Source organism: Mustela lutreola, chromosome 13, assembly GCF_030435805.1.
Source record: "Mustela lutreola isolate mMusLut2 chromosome 13, mMusLut2.pri, whole genome shotgun sequence".
In the NCBI taxonomy this organism is placed as follows: domain Eukaryota; kingdom Metazoa; phylum Chordata; class Mammalia; order Carnivora; family Mustelidae; genus Mustela; species Mustela lutreola.
The window spans coordinates 81,010,490-81,030,467 of record NC_081302.1 but is presented as its reverse complement, the minus strand read 5'-3'; the positions used below and the strand labels follow the sequence as shown (position 1 = coordinate 81,030,467).

The following is a 19,978-nucleotide window of genomic DNA, read 5'->3' as shown; positions in this document are numbered from 1 at the left end:
AGACACAGGCCCCAGAAGGAGTCTCAGATCTCCCTTTCAGTGGCAAAGGAGCCCAGCTCAAGATCATAGTGAGAGTCAGGGATGAGGCAGTGGCTTCATCATGAGGGGCACAGGAATGAGCAAAGAGCATGCCCACAGGCCCTCCAGCAGAATTTTCCACTGGCGCAGGCTCCCAGGTGTCCTTTCCCTACAAGACCCCACTGAGTCCCTATAATACCTCTGCCCCAGTTAGGAGCAAGAAAAGCTTGGGGAAGCTTAGGGACCTGCCAGAGTCTCACAACAGGAATTGGCCAAATCTCACAGAGCAGTTAGGGGCAGGGGAGGGTGCTCACCTTGCAAAGAGGAGGTCCAGCACCTCCTGGGTGGTGGCCAAGTGACGGTATGTGTCCAGAAAGGTGTGGACACAGTGTAGATCTTGTCTGATGACGGCAGGCACCAGGTGATCTATTGCAGCCTGCAGCTTGTTGGCCTGCTTGGCCATCAGCACCGAGGTCTTCCTCCTCTTCCTGGTTGAACGATTTTTCCCCTGAGGTGAATCAGAGGAGACATGAGTCAGTGCTGTGGCCACCAGGAGGGTTGGGGCTTGGAGGGCAGAATGAGCCCCCAGATCTCAGGGACTTCTGCAAGAGGTGGGACAAGAGAGCCCAGAGTCCGAAAAAGAATCGGGTGACTCAGTGTCTCATTGGGTTCAGCCTAAGGCTCTTGGTTTTGCTTCAGGTCATGGTCTCTGTTTCTGAGGCTGCGCTCCTCGTAGGGCTGTGTCCATAGGGGCAGTGTCTGCTTGAGGATTCAGTCTCTCTGTCTGCTTCTCCCTACTCTCCCCCTGTCTCTCTCTCAAATCCATCCATCAGCCAATCAGTTAAGAAGCCTTTAAGGCAATGAGAAAATGTTCTTGGTATCCATACAAAGAATTGAAAAAAATGATGTCTGAACTTGCTAGTATCTGCGGTCCCTTTGTGAGCGGAGTATGGATAGCACGTCCCTGCATGAGTGGCATGGATCCTGTGATTTCTGATAACATAGCCCATTCTTTTTATTTTTTTGAAAGACTTGTTATTTATTTATTTGATAGAGAGAGAGGTCACAAGTAGGCAGAGAGGCAGCCAGACATAAAGGGGGAAGCAGGCTCCCTGCTGAGCAGAGGACCCCACGCCCCCGACGTGGGCCTCGATCCCAGGACTGTGATACCCACGACCCATGACCTGAGCTGCAGGTAGAGGCTGAAACCCCTGTGCCACCCCGGCACCCAACATATCCCATTCTTGAGACGAGTACACAGAGATGTTTAAGGCGAGAGGGCTTAGGATAAGAAGGAACAGAGGCTGTAGGATGCAGCACTGTGCCTTGGCCAGAGAAGGGGATTACATCCAGTCCTGCCACAGTAAAGGGCTCCATGGCTGTGATCAATGACTGGCCTTCAGGACTGCCGTGCAGTGCAGTGCAGTGAGGCCTCTGTTCCTATTCCTGGGGGGGGGGGGGGGGGGGGGGGCGCAACAATGTGTTCAATCAATACCAAAGCGCAGAGCAAGAGACAGAGTACCATGGGACCCATGTCCCTTTGGATCAAAGTCTCCCATTTGCAAGACTTGCAGAAGCTGAGGAAGGACTGTTGGGCCAGTGGGGGCACTTGGGAGCACGAGTTAGAAAAATGCCTTTGCCAGGGCAAAAGGAGTCTAAATCAACGGGATGAGACCTGGTCTAAAGTCTCTTTAATGATACTCCTATAAGTATGTGGACAATGGCAGTGCTTCTGTCCAAGGCGTGGGCAGGACCATGTGGGCCAGTTTGGGGAAGAGATGGGATGCAGATTCACGGGAGTACAGGACTCTAGGAGGCCAGGCTGGCTTCTAGGAAGTGGGGCCCTTGGTGCTGCATGGGCGCCCCGGGGTCGGGTCTCCCCAGCACCTGCACTCACCCTGAGCCAGCGCCAAACTCTCTTGGCCGTGTGAGGCTTCTTTTCCTTGGAGGAAGGAGAGCAGGCAATCTCCTCGGTCACCTCCTGCACCATGTCCTCTGGGGCGTTCTGTAAAGACAGTGCCCGGCAGCCAGGCAGGAGGCCTTAGAGCCCTGTCTGGAGGCGTTTGCTAGTGTTCAGACCCCGGGCGCTCCATTCCAGACACACCACAGCCCAGGTGGCAGAGCCCTCCCCCAAGGAGAGAAACGTGGCCCAGCTTCAGGGCCTTGGATGTGCTCTGGCACAGCTCAAGAGTCACCTCAGGAATCCCCTGTGCACCCTGCCCACCCTGACATTGGTGTGAACAAGAAGGGATCACCAGGGTATCCACTGTGCTCACCCTCCTCCAGCTCATGGGCAGGAACCCCCACATATCCCTCCTCCCCTCAAACTCCAGAGGAATGGATGGTGCTTCCCTAGGATGGTTGGGGGGGGGGGGCATCACCTAGTCTCCTCAGTAGTAAGTACCTTATGGCGTCTGCCTCGAAAGGTTCTGCGGCATTGGGGGGGTGGTTTTAGCCAATGTCTGCAGCATGGGAACAAGTCATTTTCCTGGGGGTTCTGGTACCCAGAGCCCCGGAAACTACGTACACAATAGGAAAACATCTTTCTGTGTCAAGGTCCTGAGTCCAGTAACCCTGCTACTGGACTAGACTGGCTGCCTGGTTGCAGGGGTTCCAAGTTCTGAAGGCCTTTGTGATCCAGGCAGTGACATCACTTCCTGAGATGCCCTATCGGGGCCCACTCCTGGTTGGACCCAACACGAACAGTGCTCCTGTCTGCCATCTCCTCATTTCCCTTCTGCATGCAAGGACACATCTTATCTGTACACAGTAACCCCAACACACCCCTCTCCACAGGCCCCCAGGGAAGGTCTGGGAGCAGCCAGGGCCCCAGCTTGCAAACACACCTGGTTTCAGACACAAGTCTCTATTCTTACCTGGTTCAGATCCTAGATAAGCCATTGTGGCACACAGGGATGGTCTTCTTGCCAAATATGGATGAATCCAGCATGTCTTTCTATCAGATGTCCAAAGGCATAGGTTGGATAATAGCTATGATGTTAGAAGAGTGCTGTCACACGGAGGAAATACCTCCCACCCAATTTCCACCCTCCTGTCAACTTCTTGGAATCTGCTACTAATCAGATCCCACCCCACAGTCCCTCCTGGGGTGTGTGTGTTTGTGTGCACCAGCACACAAGCTCCTGTGTGCACACATGTGTTCATTGGTGCTCACATTCTTGAGTCCCAGAAGAGGACAGCCCCACTTACAGAGGGCTGGGTAATAGTTGCCAAGGTCTTAGGCTTTGCATTTTCAATGCAAACCCTAAAGAAGGGACTGGATTCTTGGCCCTTGATGGTCAGAATTTACCCTTAGCCCTAGAGACCGCCTGTCCCGGGATGCAGGCCATTCTCTCCTATCCAAAGGGTGTGATGCAGATAGGGGTCCATCCAGTGGGTCGCCATGACCCAGGATCCTCCTCAGACAAGAACCTGGGCATATGTCTCCTGTCTAGGAGACCAATGATCACCCTCAGCCTGATAACATTTCCAGGCCAACAGCCACTTCCTTCCAGAAAATCTTTTCCAGAGCCCCCAGTGAATGGCTAGGTTGCATCCAGGACCCCAACTTTGAGGATACTCAAAGAGCTGGGTTCAAGCCTGCTAAGCATCCCTACCAGTCTGATTCTGGGCAAGGCCTGGACCCTTCTGGGATCTTTACAGTCTCCCTTCGGGGGCTCCATTGGTTGCCCAACTCCTCTGTAGACATGTTTGTGTGACCCCTCCCCAGAGTGTGGTCCGGACTTGGTGATTCACTTCCATGACACAGAACGTGGCCACGTGACCCAAAGGCCCTTCTGAGATTTCGTTCGAAAACTCATTGCCCAGCCCCATGTTGACTCGGATCCATGTTCTCTCTCCAATATTCATACTGGAGCACAAGACCCTAGGTGGAACCATGACCCAGACATACGCACATGGCCCAGCCCTGTGGGCCCACAAAAGACAGAAGTCAGGTCTTTGAGATGGGCTGTATCTGGCCCATGCCCCTGAATGCGCTCAGGTTCTTGGTGAAGCAGGTCCTCCCTTGGTGTTGTCATCAGCCCAGCTTAAGGAGAGACTCTGGCAGGAGCCCCCAGCAGAGCACTGCTGGATTCCTGATCCCCTGAGACCACGAGGCAGCATTTGTTGGTTCAGCCACTGAGTGTGGGGAAGTGCAGTCACACATCCCTGGGAGAAGGGCACTGATACTGACCAACTTCCCGGGCCCTGGCCCTCCTCCCCTCCCACTCTGGTCCTTCCTCATCTTCTCTGGCCACCCTGGCCCCCTTTCTAACCTCCAGTCCTCTGCTCCATGGTGCCCTCCGCCAGGTGGAATGCACTCGCATTTCTGCAGGGCTGTCTCCTTCTTTTCCTCCCACAGGAATTCTCCGTGTCATCTCAGCACAGCCTTGTCATACCCCTCACCGGGTGGAGTTCGGGCCTTAGTTGTGTCCCTTGCTCTTTTGCTGTGGAGCAATCGCTTTTCCCGTTCACATTTTGGTTTCTCGTCTGTCCATCTTCTGCTCTAGACCCTGAGCTCTCACGAGGAGAACCCGCTGGGCTGATAAGCCCTGGCACCATCTGAGTGCGCAGTGCCCAGTGGCTGAATGAACGGGAGACAGGATCCGTCCCAGCACAGACAAGCTCCGTTGTTTGAGCCTCACTGATTTTAGTCCTGTGTAAGCCTTTTGTTTATTTTTAAGTTAACTCTGACTGATGTTGGCCTCGAACTCATAACCCTGAGATCAAGGATCCTAGTGCCTGAGGAAGCCAGGTGCCTCTTTGGTCCTCTTTAAAGGTTTTAGGCTGATCACTATTCAAGTGAACTTGGTCATTTCAACATGCTGTACGGAGCTATATTACATTACGCTGAATGACCATGTAACTCCCCAGGTTTTGGTTGCCTGTCACCACAGAGGTCCCCGCCTTTACAGTGCTGAGTGGATCTTCAGATTGCAGACTGAAATCCTTTCTGTGTTCTTCAGGAGCCCAGAGTCTCTCCACCATTGGCCTTCTCCCTCCTTGGGATGACATGCACCTCTGATGCCATCAGCACAAGAAGAAAGATGACAAGGAAATACACACAGGAGGGTGTTTCCGGCCAGGTCTTGAAGGCCTCAAGGTTCACTTTGATGCTCAATCTTTTATGTATTATTTTAGGATTTTATTTCTTTATTAGAGGGAAAAGAGCACAAGCAGGGGGAGGGGTAGAGGGAGGAGAACCAGAGAGATGCTGATCTGAGGAGGACAGGGGGTGGCTGATATAGTCCTGTGCAGGGAACAGCCGAGGCCGCCCAGAGCTAGCCTGCGTCATCTGGTGGGCCGGGAGTAAGGAGTAGCCTCAGATCCCTGTGCCCATGACCTGCTATCAGGGGAGACCCTCTAGGGATTGCTTCCTGGACTCAGAGAACATTGAATGGTGGGGAAATTTTCCTTGATTAAGGAGGGGCATGAAAAGTCAATCATTGGGTTCATACTTTCTCTTCTTGGACCGACAGCCCCAATCTCAGAAGAAGATGCTGAACCACCTCAAGAGCTACCTCTAGCTCCCACTGTGGTGCCTGCAGCAGCTTCAGAGCCCGAGGGGCCTGGATGGAAACCAGTTGTGAGTGTGATACAGCTATGGATACAGCTGAGGGGAGCCTGAAGGGGCCTACTGCAAAGTTTCTATGGACAACCAGGGGCATGATTGAAAGACTTAGGGATCTACCCCCGTGGGGGACATTCCTGGCTTAAAAGTGTTCAAGCGGTGGAGCGGGGCAATATCCCAGGTGTGACAGCATGATTTCAGGATCCCGGGGGTCCCCAGAAGGCCCGCTGTGGCCCGAATGCTTCCGAGTTCCCAGACATCAGTTAGGGAGTATGGCTGAAAACCAGGAAGCTAGGTCCCGGCTTTCTGCTCTGGGAAGCAAGCTGGGCCCAGACACCACCTTATTCCATCCACAAAGTCTCACACATCTCGCCATTCTGGTTGCAATGAAGAAATGGACTGTACACCAGAATTTCGTACCTGTGGATTATGCCCAGGATTTAAGGTGCTAGAGAAACATTTTTTGACATAAGGATGGAGAAATAGTTCCTCCACAACAGCTAATGGAAGGACAACTGAAGGATTATTTCAGCACCGGAAGTCAGACGTGCAGGAGTGAGTGGGAAACAAGGAGCCCGGTGGGTAAGTAGTTAGCCAACATGTCGGGAAATCTGAATCACCATTAGCTGTAAAACCCACGAAAAAGCCATTTCGAGAGATGTTAGTGACAAGTTGGAATGACATGATAATGCACATTGTTAGAACAACTGAAGGTACATAGCATTAGGATTCTGAGATTCTCATTGTGTGCTCTAAGAGGGGTAATAGACTCAGTTCAGACATAAGTTACACGTGCTTAAGAGTTTGGCTTTTTTAAAGATTTCATTTATTTATTAATTTATTTATTTCTCAGCAAGAGTGTGAGAGCGCACAAGGAGGGGGAGCAGCAGGCAGAGGAAGAAGTGGGCTCTGGGCTGAGCAAGCAGCTTGATGCAGGACTCAATCCCAGGTCCCCAGTATCATGGCCTGAGCCGAAGGCAGATGCCTAAGAGGCTGAGCTACGTAGGCGTCCCTACATCGGCTTAAGAGTTTTAAAGTTGGGGCACCTGGGTGTCTCAGTTGGTTAAGGAACTGCCTTCGGCTCAAGTCATGATCCTGGAGTCCCAGGTCCCACATCAGGCTCCCTGCTCGGCAGGGAGTCTGCTGCTCCCTCTGACCTCTCCCCTCTCATAGTCTCTCTCTTGCTCTCTCATTCTGTGTCTGTCTAATAAATAAATAAAATCTTTTTTTAAAATGAGTTTTACAGATAACCCAAAAATCACAGAAATCAAGTATATGTTTTTTCAAACTAAAAGATGAAATAAGAGAATAAAGAACGTATGTCAACTCCTTGACAGGGAACAAATGAGAAGAAAGAAACATTAAAAATGCATGATCGGGACACCTGGGTGGCTCATAGGGTTGAGCCTCTGTCTTCGGCTCAGGTCATGGTCTCAGGGTCCTGGGATCGAGCCCCACATCGGGCTTTCTGCTCGGTGGGAAGCCAGCTTCCTTCTCCCTTTCTGCCTGCCTCTCTGCCTACTTGTAATCTCTCTCTGTCAAATAAATAAATAAAATCATTTAAAAAAAAATGCATGATCAGGGACGCCTGGGTGGCTCAGTTGGTTAAGCAGCTGCCTTTGGCTGAGGTCATGATCCCAGCATCCTGGGATTGAGTCCCACATCAGGATCCTTGCTCAGCAGGAAGCCTGCTTCTCCCTCTGCCTCTGCCTTCCTCCGCTCACTCTCTCTGTCAAAAAAAAAAAAAAAAAAAAGCATGATCAATAGAAAAGTAAAAATCATACAGTAGAAATAAGTCTACCTATATAAGCCATCACAACAAATGTGGGTAGTTAAACCATAAGTCAAATGATATATGAATGGACAGAACTCTTAAATTGAATTAGGAAATTAACAAAATCTGTTTCCCTGCTGTTTTTAAAAAAACATCAAATGCAAGAGGACAGAAACCAGTGCACAGGCCCAAACTAAAACCAAAGCAGATGCACTGGGTTTTGCTTGGAGGTGGAAATACCCCAGGCTGATGGCCTTGGGAGACACGAGGGTGGGGGGTGGAGGGCCAGCTAAGGGAGGACTAAATGGAAGAAGTGATGTGAGATTTGAGGCGGAAATGCTAAGAATGAGCCACCTGGGTACCGTACTTCAGGCAGAACATCCTAAGGTCCCGTAGGACCTTATGATGTTTGTAAAACAGAAAGGTGGGTGTCCTTTGACAGATGGTACAGGAAATAGATCATGAAGGATCTTGAAGAATATTTGCATTTTATTTTTAGTGCAGTGAGGAAACATCAGAGCATTTGTAGCAGACGAGTTCCATGATGTATCTTTAAAAAGATCCTTCCAGCTACTGCGGGGAGAATGCAGTAGAGAGGGTTATAGAGAAGCAAGAGGGGAAGCAGGAAAGCCATTTGGTGGCCAGTACAGTTGTTCAAGTGAGAGGAGAGTGTGCCTTGATCCAGAGGGGTTGTAGGGGACACCAGGAGGCAGCGATGGGCTGGAAATATGTTTTGGCGGTTGAGCCAAAGGGACTACTTGATTGACTGGACACAGAGTACGGGATGGGGAAGAATCAAGGCTGACGCTCTCCTTGGGGGCTTGAGCAACTGGGTCGATGTCAGTGCCATTCACCGAGATGGGGAAGGGTGAGGAGCAACAGCTTCGGGGGGTGGGTAGGGGTTGCAAATCAACAATTCTGATTGGGTCTGAGATGACTCTCAGCTGTAAAAGTGGAGTTATCATGTAGGTAGTCCACTCTTTTGGTGTGGAGATTGGTAGAGATTTCTGAACTGGAGATAAAAATTTCAGAGTTGTCAGGATAAAGCTTGAACTGTGTTGACTCCCCTAAGTAGTGTGTGTGGGTAGAGAAAAGGTCCAGGGTGGAGACTCAAGGTAAGTGTTCCTCGAATTAGCAAATAAAAATAAAGGAGTGCCAACTGAATTTGAACTTCAGATAAACAAATAGTTTTATGAGACTGATGCACTGCCTACTGTGCTAAGGAGGCACCTACAATAAATATTTTTAAAGGATATGTTACATGAAATACTGGGGACATACTTGTGCCAAAAGAATCACTTATTATTTTTCTGAAATTCAGATTTAATGGGACATCGCATTTAATTTGACAATCCTACCTAAGGTATTACTTCCTTGTTTAGACGAGATGTAGAGAAGGATCAGGAGCAAAGAGAATGTTCCATTTAGTGTGACTATGTATCCTATCTTGCCAGAATGCAATGTCATAAAAAAAAATTTATAATGCTCACAAATTCTATGGGTCATGGATTTGGACAGGGGATAGTGGACATGGCTTTCCTCTACTCCTTACTCTAATCCTGGGATTCTTGCCAGCGTGGTGTCTGGGTTCCAATGGTGAGAAAGAAAATGCATGTGCATGTAAGCAAAAGAGAAAGAGAGATTCAGATAGAGAGAGAGAGAGGGAGACAGACAGAGAAAGAGAGACTTTATCACTCAAATGTCCCGATTCCAGGTAACTTTGATTCATTCTACAAGAAGCTCCCCCATGCCTTGCCCTATATTCTGGACTGTACAGTAGGGATAGGAGGAAAGCCCTTGTTCATTTTTCAAGCATTTATGGACCAGACCCTGTGCAGGGCACTGGGAACACAAAGGGTCTTAGCCTTGGCCCCTGCTGTCCAAGCACTTACAGTATGGGTGGGTATGTGCTGGTGAAGACAGACATATCGGGAGAATCAGGGCTCGGCATCCCCATCAAACCCTATCCTGGCTTTTGGGGGAGAAGATGTGAAAATGTAAGCTATTCTTAAATAATCTAGCAGGTGACTTAGGATCAGACAGGCTGAAACAGATAGCAGGAACAGGTGGAACCTGGGAGAGGGAGTGATTGTTCTGGGTTGGATTAGTTTGGAACGATTTTCTACAAGAGAAGCAGTTTGAGCTAGACCTTCCAGAGGAGGAGAGTTTGATCACTTCCCTTAGCTCAATAGCATCCTAGACATCCTCACATTAAATAAGTCTGATCTTCCACACCCAGAGCCCTAGTGACCACCTTTAGTTGACCCTGGGTGTCAGTTGACATTTTTTCCTCCGGAGTCCTGTGTTTCCTCTACACTAGTAGTTAGATCTAGAAGCTTGGCTGGGCTTGATTTTCTCTTTCCCTTCCCTTCTGTTCCCTTCCCTTTTCTTTCCTTCCCCCCTTCCTTCTTTCCTCCCTTTTTCTTCCTTCCTTACTTCCCTCATGTCTCGCTCTTTCTCTCTTTCCTCTCTCGCGCTTTCTCTCCTTCCTCCCTCCATCCCTCCCTCCCTGCCTCTCTTCTGTCCTTGCTCTCTCTCTCTCTTTCAGGAATACTTACTTCACAGGTGGTGCCCTTGTTTCCACCAGGAACATGTGCGACAAAGGCTTACCACCTAAGTTTTCTTCTCTAATTAAAAATGTGCCAGCATCTCATTTTGATTATTTACTTACTTTTTAATATTTATTTTATTTTAATATTTATTCAACTTGTCTTGGTGTTGGTTTGTTTTGGTTTGTCTGCTTTTTGGTTTTGTTTTGTTTTGTTTCATGTTTTGAATGCCTGCTCTGCTCCAGACAGATTGCCAAAGCAAATGCTTATTAATCTCAGCAGTCTTCGTGGTGAAATTACTTACTCCTGTAGGTATATGTGAAGTAAGAATAAGATTAAGCCACCTAGACACCAGTGTTGGTAGAGTATCTCATCCAAAAGAAAACCAAATCCTGCTTTAAAACCAAACAAAACATGAAAACTAATATAGCTCCTTACTGAAGATCTCTTGAGAAGGTAGAATTGGGTGAATTATACTAAACAACATCCATCAAGACTCCCTTAATAAAGCTTCTTTGTATACTGTTTCTCCCGCCTTGTTCGTCACTTTCCCTATTTCCTGCTCATCCGCAGTTTGCCCGCAGTTTGCCCGCACGTCCCAGGCTGTCCTCCCCCACTCTTGTCTCGTATCATGTCTCCTTGTTTTTCTTTTGCCAATTTTCACGGAGAGGTAATAACAGTAACTAACACTTACTAAGGGATTATCAGGAGACGGAAAGTGTAGCAAATGCATCACCTGTGTTATGAGGAAAATACTGTTCCTTTCCTCAGTTTAAAGATGAAGAAAGTGGAATACAATGAAGTTAAGTATCTTGCCCAATATCACAGAGAGTTAAAGCCTAGATCCACGATGTAAAGCCAGACAGTCTGACTCGAGAGTCTGTATTCTTTTTTTAAGAATTATTTTTATTAACATAAAATGTATTATTTGCCTCAGGGGTACAGGTCTGTGAATCATCAGGCTTACACACTTCACAGCACTCACCATAGCACATACCCTCTCCAATGTCCATAACCCAACCACCCTCTCCCTACCTCCCCACCCCCCAGCAACCCTTAGTATGTTTTGTGAGATTAAGAGTCTCTTATGGTTTGTTTCCCTCCCGTCCCCATCACTTTTTTTTCATTTTTTCCTTCCCTAATCCCACGACCCCTGCCCTGACTCTCAAATTCCTCTTATCAGAGAGATCAGATGATAATTGTCTTTCTCTGATTATAGAGTCTGTATTTTTAACAGCTATTCTATACTGATTTCTTTTCCAAAATCTATATATAAGTTCCACTTATGATAATATAATAGGCTAGGAAATGACCCTGCCTTAAAAAAAAATAATTAAAATAACAAAGTAGAAATCAAGTTCCGTAAAGCACCAGGTACCTGACAAGTTAGTGAGAAGGGACAAGATGGCTTTCTTCTCCAGTATACTCTTATCACCCTTCTCCTCTCCTTGTCTCTTGATATGCTCATTGGACATGTGTGGCTATATTCACCTCTGAACTTTGGTTCCTGCTCTTTACTGGCTTGCTGGGCCCCAACACACCCTGTTTTTTCTAACCAGCCTATAAGCTCAAGTTCCTATTCAATGGTGATGGCAGAATGAATAATTAGACAGAACTTAAACATCAGAATTATAAAACTAAGTCCATCACTCAGGTTATCCATTAGTAAATAATATTATTGCTGTGAAAATGATTGTATTGAAGTAAAGAAACTTTTCAGTGATAGGCCCTAAGAGAGATTATCTAGTCAAACACTTTTATACTTGAAGTTGAGGCCCAGAGAGGTTAAGTGATTTGCCCATATTGAAAATGCTCGTAGTGAACTAGAACCCAGATTCCTTTATTCCCATTTCAGTGCTCTTTTACCATATCCTACTGGACTTGTGTTTTTAAGTATCATCCCAAGCACATTTCATTTCTCCATGTATATAACAAGAATAAATTTTTGCTTCAAATTTTAAGAAAAGAGGGGCGCCTGGATACCTCAGTCAGGTGAGCATCTGCCTTTGGTTCAGGTCATGATCTTGGGGTCCTGAGATCGAGCCCCATGTCAAACTTCCTGCTTTGGTGGGCAGTCTGTTTCTCCCTCTGCCTCTGCTTCCCCCACCCTCTTGTGTGAGTTCTCTCTCTCTGTGTGTGTCTCGAATAAATAAATAAAATTTTTTTTAAAAATTTTAGAAAAAGATTCTATTTTTTACAAAACTAAATCAAAAGCACTCAACACCACTAGAAAATTTTGGTATTGACTAAATTCTGTAAGTACCTATATTGTTTTAGACCAAAGCTGGTAAGACAATGTTGCACTGTGCATAACTTTAAGTATATAACTACTTTTTTTAAAGTTTATTTACATTTGGAATCTCATATAAAGATAGTTAACTAGTCATGATTCTCTATTTTAGTTAATTGCCTGAAGGAAGGATCCAAATGCTGTTTCCTATTCTATAAAATAAGAGTTTATTTGGAATGATAGCTCAAAATCTTTTCTAGTTCTGTACTTCTCTAAGTCACATTAACCAAAACTTAAATTTTACAATGCTGTGTCATCCTTTTTTTTTTTCCTAACGCATTTAGAGGTAAGAAGGATGTATAGAACATGTCTAACATATTGTGAAAATCTGCGAAGATGTCTTAAATTATTTGAACTTCATTTTAGCTAAAACATTTTAAACTGACAAATTACTTGAGATTGTATTCAGAATTAATTCTAAAGTAATTTTTATAATGCCATATTACATTAATATGTTTATGAAATATCTTTGAGATTGCTATAGATTTTAGAAAGTCTGCTCCAAGTAGAATTTCAACCTGTGTAATAAAACAAAGTAAGAAAATAATACTTTACTGTTGGATAGCACTTTAATATTCCCAGAGCAAAAGATTTTCAGATCCAAACATTTGGAGATTCTTCTACAAATAGGACACTTCACCTTATTAACCTGATTAACTTGCAGTGAAAGTCACCAATTGACAGGACCTACCCACACACTTCTTTCAGTGCTTCATTCTTTATATGAGTGATCGTCCAACAGTTCACTCCAACAATTGTCCATTAATTTAAGGAAAGTTTCCAACATGAAAAACATGATAATCGGAATCAAACAGTATTCTGTGATCCAGAAGAAACTGACAATGAAGGTAGCTAGAAGATTAAAAGCAAAAGCAAAAAGAAAAAGAAAAAGAAACATATATAAGTTAGAGACAAACTATATTTTCAAAGAATCAGTGGAACTATTGAGTTCCTTAAATAAGAATAAGGGGCTACTTAAAATTTTCAAAATAGAAAAAGCAGAACTTTGAAATTAAAAATATAAATAAAATTTAATTATAAACACAAATAGACTGGAAGAGAAAATTATGAAGAGCCCCTAGAAAACAGAACAGGTAGCAAAGAGGTTAAGAGAAACAGAAGGGGAAGGAAGAGAGAAAGGTGGGGGAGAGGCAAACCATAAAAGACTCTTAACTATAGAAAACAAACTGAGGGTTGCCAGAGGGGAAGTGGGTGGGGGATGGGCAAAATTGATGATGGATATTAAGGAAGGTACTTGTAATTGGCATCATGTATTATATGTAAGTGATGAATCACTAAATTCTACTCCTGAAACGAGTATTACCCTATCTGTTAACCAACTAATTTAAATAAAAACCTGGGGAAAAAAAAAAAAAAAACGAAGGCAGAAAAAACTTGAGATTCAAGGTTTAACCAGGAGGCCCATCATATTGCAAGTAAGACTCCAATAAAGGAAGAATAGAAAAAGTATAGTGAGCAAGAAATTATTAAAGAACTAATAAGTTTATTTTTTCTCAGAACTGATCGAAATGAATCTCCACATGGAAAAATCCCACTAAATATCCAGCACAATAAATGAAAAATACTCTTACCAAAGAAAAAGTCCCAAATTGCAGCATATCAAGGATAAACAAGAGGTTGTAAGAGCTTCCCAAATGCAAGGAATGGGAATAGTTCACATCCAAAAAGTAGAATGGCACTGGACTTCTCCACAAATACATTCTGAAACAATTTCTTCAAAATTGTAAGGGGAACAGTTTCACTAGTTAATTCTGTACTCAGCCAAATCAAGTGTGATGGTACAAAAGAAAGAGTGGTCCCTCCTTTCCCTAAAAAATACTTTCCATGGACTGTGGCCTATGAAATTTTTAAAGGATGTGATTTGTCCAGATGATTAAATAAGAAAGAGAAAGATATAGATGACTCTGGAGAGGGATAAAAAAGTGTCAGCATGGCTGCTATTCAACAAGCCATGAGGTCAGTCAGTTCCATATTGTACTCTCAAAATGAGAACCTTGGGAAGGAGCTCTCCAGGAAACAAAGAAACATAACATGTTGAGCATACAGAAAAAATATTAATTGCATGTAGCAGTGATTTGGAAGAGTATATAATAATTGTATTAAGTACATAGAAAACTAGAGGGTAAAAAAATTAGTAGCTATGAACTCCAGGAGAAATAATAGGCATGGTCCTAGCTCACCTCTTTGCTTAAAATATTTGCAACTCATAATAATGTAGTCATTAGCTATTTATATTTATATTGGTGATTTATATAGTCCCACATTATAACATTATTTTGATATCAGAGATGGGTAGAAATGTGGGATAAGAATATAGAAGAGTGAAGTCTTCATATGATTGGGAGTTAACCAATTTTGTTTTAAATTGATAAATGAAGAAATAAAGTATAAGGGTATCATCTAGACCCACACTAATATTAATCTGTGGCAAAGGAGGTAAGAGTATACAATGGGAGAAAAGACAGTCTTCAACAAATTTTGCTTGGAAAACTGGACAGCTACATGCAAAAGAATGAAATTGGACCACTTTCTTATACTGTACATACACAATAATAAATCAAAATGGACTAAAGACCTAAGTGGGAGACCTGAAAAAACAAAACTCATAGAAGAAGACATAAGCAGTCATTTCTTTGACATCTGCCATCACAGCGTTTTCCTAGATACGTCTCCCGAGGCAAGGGCAACAAAAGCAAAAATCAACTGTTGGGACTACACCAAAATAAAAAGCTTTTGTGCAGCAGAGGAAACCATCACCAAAACAAAAAGGCAACCTACTAAGTAGGAGAAGGTATTTGCAAATGATATATCCAATAGGGATTAATATCCAAAATATATAAAGCATTTATACAAGTCAGTACCCCCCCAAAAAAAGAACAAACAGATAATCTGATTTTAAAAAGGACAAAGGACCTGAATAGACATTTTTCCAAAGAAGACATACTCATGGCCACCAGATACATGAAAAGATGCTCAACATCATTATACAATGAAGCGCAAATGAAAACCACAGTGAGATATCATTTCACACCTGTCAGAATGGCAAAATCAAAAAGACAAGAAATAACAACAGTTGGAGAGGCTGTGGAGAAAAAGGAACCCGTGTGCACTGTTGGTAGGAATGCAAATTGGTACAACCACTGTGGAAAATAGTATAAACCTTTCTCAAAAAATTAAAAATAGAAATTTAAAAAAGAAGCTCTGGCACATTGTTGGTGGGAATGCAAATTGACGCAACAACTGTAGAAAACAGCATGAAGGTTTTACAAAAAATTAAAAATAGAAATACCATATGACCCAGTGATTCAACTACTGGGTATTTACCCAAAGAAAATAAAACACTAATTCGAAAAGACAGATGCACTCCTATGTTTACTGCAGCATTATTTACAATAGCCAAAATATGGAAGCAACCCAAGTGTCCATTAATGACTGGATAAAGAAGATATGATTGATATATAGATAGAATATATATTCTTTATATATAGATATATATAAATAGATTAGGTAAATTAGATAAATCGATATATCTAAAGAAGATGTGATATATATATATACTTACATTTAAGTGTATATATATATTTATATTATGTATAATATATATATAATATACAATATACATATATTATATATTATATATATACACATATATATAAATGGAATATTGCTCAACCATAAAAAGAATGAGTTCTTGCCATTTGTGACAACATGGATGGATATAGAGGTTATATTGCTAAATGGAATAAGTGAGAAAAAGACATACCATATGATTTTCCTCCTACGTGGAATTTAAGAATTAAAACAAAGAAAAAGAAACCCAGACTCTTTAAGTACAGAGAACAAATGGGTGTTTGCTAGAGGAGTGGTAGGTGGGGGGGCAGATAAAATACATAAGGGGGTTTAAGACTATACTTAATCATGATGAACACTGAGTCATGTATAGAATTGTTAAATCATTATATTTTACACCTGAAACCAATGTAATACTTACATTTATATATATATATATATACACACATATACACGTGTATATGTGTATATGACATATATATGTGTATATATATGTATATATACGTATACATATATATATGAGACAGTATAGAGGGGTGTACCCGAAGGATGTAATTTTCACTATAAGACTTAATATAATTTTACTTAATAAACTATATACATGTATTACCTTGATAAAAATAAAATCATTCCTGCGGTTTCTCCGCAGACCACGGGAGGCCAGAGGCGGGAACCGGCTCCCCTGGCCGCGCGCAGGAGGGATTTCAGCGGAAGCTGTCGAGCGACTTTCATAAATGAAGCTTTAAAATGACCTTCTTAAAAGAAGAGTAAATCCTCGGTTTCCGTGTGACTCTGCAGACACAGCCCGGAGGTCAGCCCTGGGGGCCCGGAGCAGGCCGGTGCGTGTGGGTGGTCGCAGGCGGCCGGTGTCCAGCCTCGGGCCGCGCCAGCGCCGCAGGACGAAAACGCTCGTGTGGCCTTTCCCTGCGCCCCGACGGAGCCCGAGGCCGTTGTGAGGTGCTGGCCGCGGGCAGGACGGACGCGCCCCCCCGCCCCCCCCACCGCGCCTCCAGGGGCCCGGGCAGCTCGCGGTCATCTGGATGTACAGTCTCTGTTGTCTCTGGTTTTAAATAACAAGCCGCTTAGAACCTGATTTTTACGCAGATTAAATTCATTGTCACTTCGCTTTGATCTTCAGCAATATTTATAAATTGAGTCATTGTAAAGGTTTCCTCATTTGATCCAGTTTTATACGAACTCTGGTTTGTTTGAGTCCGATGTCCAGGAAGAAACAGGACACCTTCACTTGGAGAACCGGGCTCGGGCCCAAGAAAGCTTTCCTACAAATAACGTGTTTTTCTAGGAGCCTCCGGGTGGAGACACAGGGGCTCCTCCTGTGGTCCGGCACCACCTGCTGCTCAGTGGCAACTGTCCTGCCTCGGGAGGCTCAGGCCACCAACTGGAAAACACAATCTCACCATCTTCACTTTTGCTGAATCCATTAAGTGTAAAAGCCAATTATTTTTCTTTTGGAAACTATTTATTGGGCAGAAATACTTTTTATTGAGTAATTTTGGTCTGCCACGCCTATATTTGATTTTGCTATTTGTGCGCTTTTGTTCCTAAACACAGGAAAGACCAAAGGTGCTCTCTCTTTGTGGTCTGGGGCAAGAGCTCAGATACACCCAGATTGATGGGCGCCAGTGAACGTAGGAGCATCTTTTCTGGCACCCAAGCAGTCAGAAGTGTTTTTGTGGTTTTGGTTGTTTTGTTCTTTTGTTTTTTTTTTTTTTTTTTGTTTTTTTTTTTTTTGTTTTTTTTTTTTTTTTACTACAGTAAGTATTATAGAACCAAAAACCTAATGCTACTTACTATCACAATGAAATGTTCTTTTACTAAGTTATTGCTGGTTATTGAATATCTTGTTGAGTACTGGGATCTGTTACCAAGAAGGAAATTACGTTTCTTACCATGTTTGAGCTAAGCAAATGTGAATAATTTTTTAAAGAAAGAAAAAAAAAAGAAGCCTCCTCTGAGACTTGTATTCTGTTGTTCATAATTTTAGGAGTTCTGAGTTTCCTGGAACAGCTGCTTGAGTGTATTTTTGTACCCATATCTTCACTTCTGCCTTTTTCTTCTTAAATTAAAAAAAAAAAAACTATGATGTATTACACATTAAAGTTTTCTTGGTTTTATATATCAAAGAATAAAAACTTTTTTGTTACATTTAAAAAAATAAAATAAAATCAATTTAAAAAATACAATATCTCAACTTCTATGAAGGCAGGAATTAATTGTGTGTTGGTTTGACACTTTGCAGAACTTAAGATACACAAACATTTAAAACAACAGCAAAAACACTTTAATAAATATGCGTCTTATCTAGGTTTTCTAATTTCTTGAAGTGTAATTATTGTTAGTATGCCCTTATAATCCTTTTTATTTCTATGTGGTTGGTAGTGTTATTCCTCCTTTGTTCCTGATTTGACTTGAGATTTTCTTTTTTTAATATGGGCATTTATAGCTGTAAGTTTCCCTCTAAGCACTACTTTAATTAAGTCCCATCAGTTTGGGTATATTTTGTTTATGTTTTTATTCATTAAAATATTTTCTGATTTCTCTTGGGATATCTTGTTTGTTGATTATTTAGAAGTGTGCCATTTAACTTCCTCACGTCTGTGCATTTCCATTCCCTGCACATCTGAGAAGAAAGATATTCTTCTGATGTTGGGTAGAGTATTCTATAAATCTCTTACCTCTAGTTGATTTTTAGTACTATTTCAGTCTTCTATTTCCCTGTTGACTTTCTGGCTAGTTACTGAAAATGGGATACTGAAGTCTCCAGTTATTATTGTTTAATTGTGTATTTTTCCCTTCTGTTCTGTAAATTCTTCCTTCAGGTTTATCAGGGCTTTTTTTGTTAGATGCATATATTTATAATAGTTATTACTTTCTGATAGGTTGATCCTTTTATTATTGTAAAGTGTTCTTCGTCTCTAGGGAAAATTTTTGTCTTAAAGTTTATTCTGATACTAGTACACACACTCCAACTTTCTTTTGATTATTGTTTGTATGGCATAATCGTTTTATTGTTTTCCTTTTTAACCAATCTCTGTCTTGAATCTCAAGTATATATTTTACAGAGAGTGAGAGTATAGTATCATGTTTTTTAATCCATTTTAGATTGTTTATTACATTTACATATAATGTAATTACTGTAAAATTAAGAATTACACCTGCCATTTTCCTGGTTGCTGTGTTTCTTATGTCTTCACCCATTGTTCCCATTCCTTCATTATTGCCTTCCTCTGTATTTGATAGATTTTTTTTTAGTATACCATTTTAATTTCTTCGTTTCTTTTACTGTATGCTTTAGAATTGTTTTCTTAATGGTTGTCCTGGTGATTATTATTAGCATGTTTACATAAAATAATCTAGTTTAGATTAATACCAATTTAATTTCATTGCAGAAACTTTGCTCCAGTATAGTTCCATTCACTTCCTTTACTTTGTGCAATTACTATCATATACATTACATTTTTATACATTGTAAACTCATCAACACAAGTTTTAAAATTGTATAGCTGTGTTTTAAATCATATAGGAGAAGAAGAGAATTGCAATGAAAATATCTATTTATACTTTTATATTTACCTATATACTTTTATAGTAAATACTGGTGCTTTTTGTTTCCCTATGTAAAACAAAGGTATGTCTAGTGTTAGACTGAAATACTCTCCTCACTTCTTGGACACAACTACTAGCAACATCTTCTCTTAGTTTTTGTTTTTTAGAAATATCTTGATTTCTCTTTCATTTTTAAAAATGGTTTTGCAGATGTAAGATTCTTTGTTAATAGTTGTTTTTTGCTTCATTCTTTGTTTTCTTTCAGCACCTGGGATAATGTCATCTCAGTGCCATTTGGCCTCTATGCTTTCTAGTGAGAAGTCAGTCTTTACTTTTATTGAAGATCACGTTTTCCATTGCAGTTTTCAAGATTGTCTCTTGTCCTTTTCTTTTGACATTTTGACTATGAAATGTTTGAGCGTAGATCTTGTTGATTTATTGTACTCGAGTTTACTGAGCTTCTTGAATTCTAAGACTAATTCTTTTTGTTGTTGTTGTATCTGGAGAGTTTCTAGTCATTATTTCTTAAGATATTCCATCTGCTCCTTCCTCTCTCTCCTCTCTCTCTCTCTTTCTCCCACCTTTCCCAGCCACTCCGTCCTTCTCTCTTTTTCCGG

General features: G+C 42.4%; 1 protein-coding gene and 1 long non-coding RNA gene across 2 annotated transcripts in view; one reads left to right on the top strand and one right to left on the bottom strand.

Annotated features, from left to right (window-relative positions):
* The first annotated feature begins 6,095 nt into the window (after window positions 1–6,095).
* Window positions 6,096–19,978, top strand: part of LOC131813467 (ral guanine nucleotide dissociation stimulator-like) — a 161,632-nt gene continuing 147,749 nt past the window's right edge. The window contains exon 1 of the mRNA XM_059143730.1: window positions 6,096–6,172. The gene's annotated coding sequence lies outside the window, so the exon portion shown is untranslated. The remainder of the gene's footprint in view (window positions 6,173–19,978) is intronic.
* Window positions 12,754–17,493, bottom strand: LOC131813477 (uncharacterized). Its single transcript, XR_009346833.1, has 2 exons — window positions 16,405–17,493; window positions 12,754–13,055 (listed from the first exon to the last, which is right to left on the bottom strand). It is a non-coding gene; the product is annotated as an uncharacterized LOC131813477 (long non-coding RNA).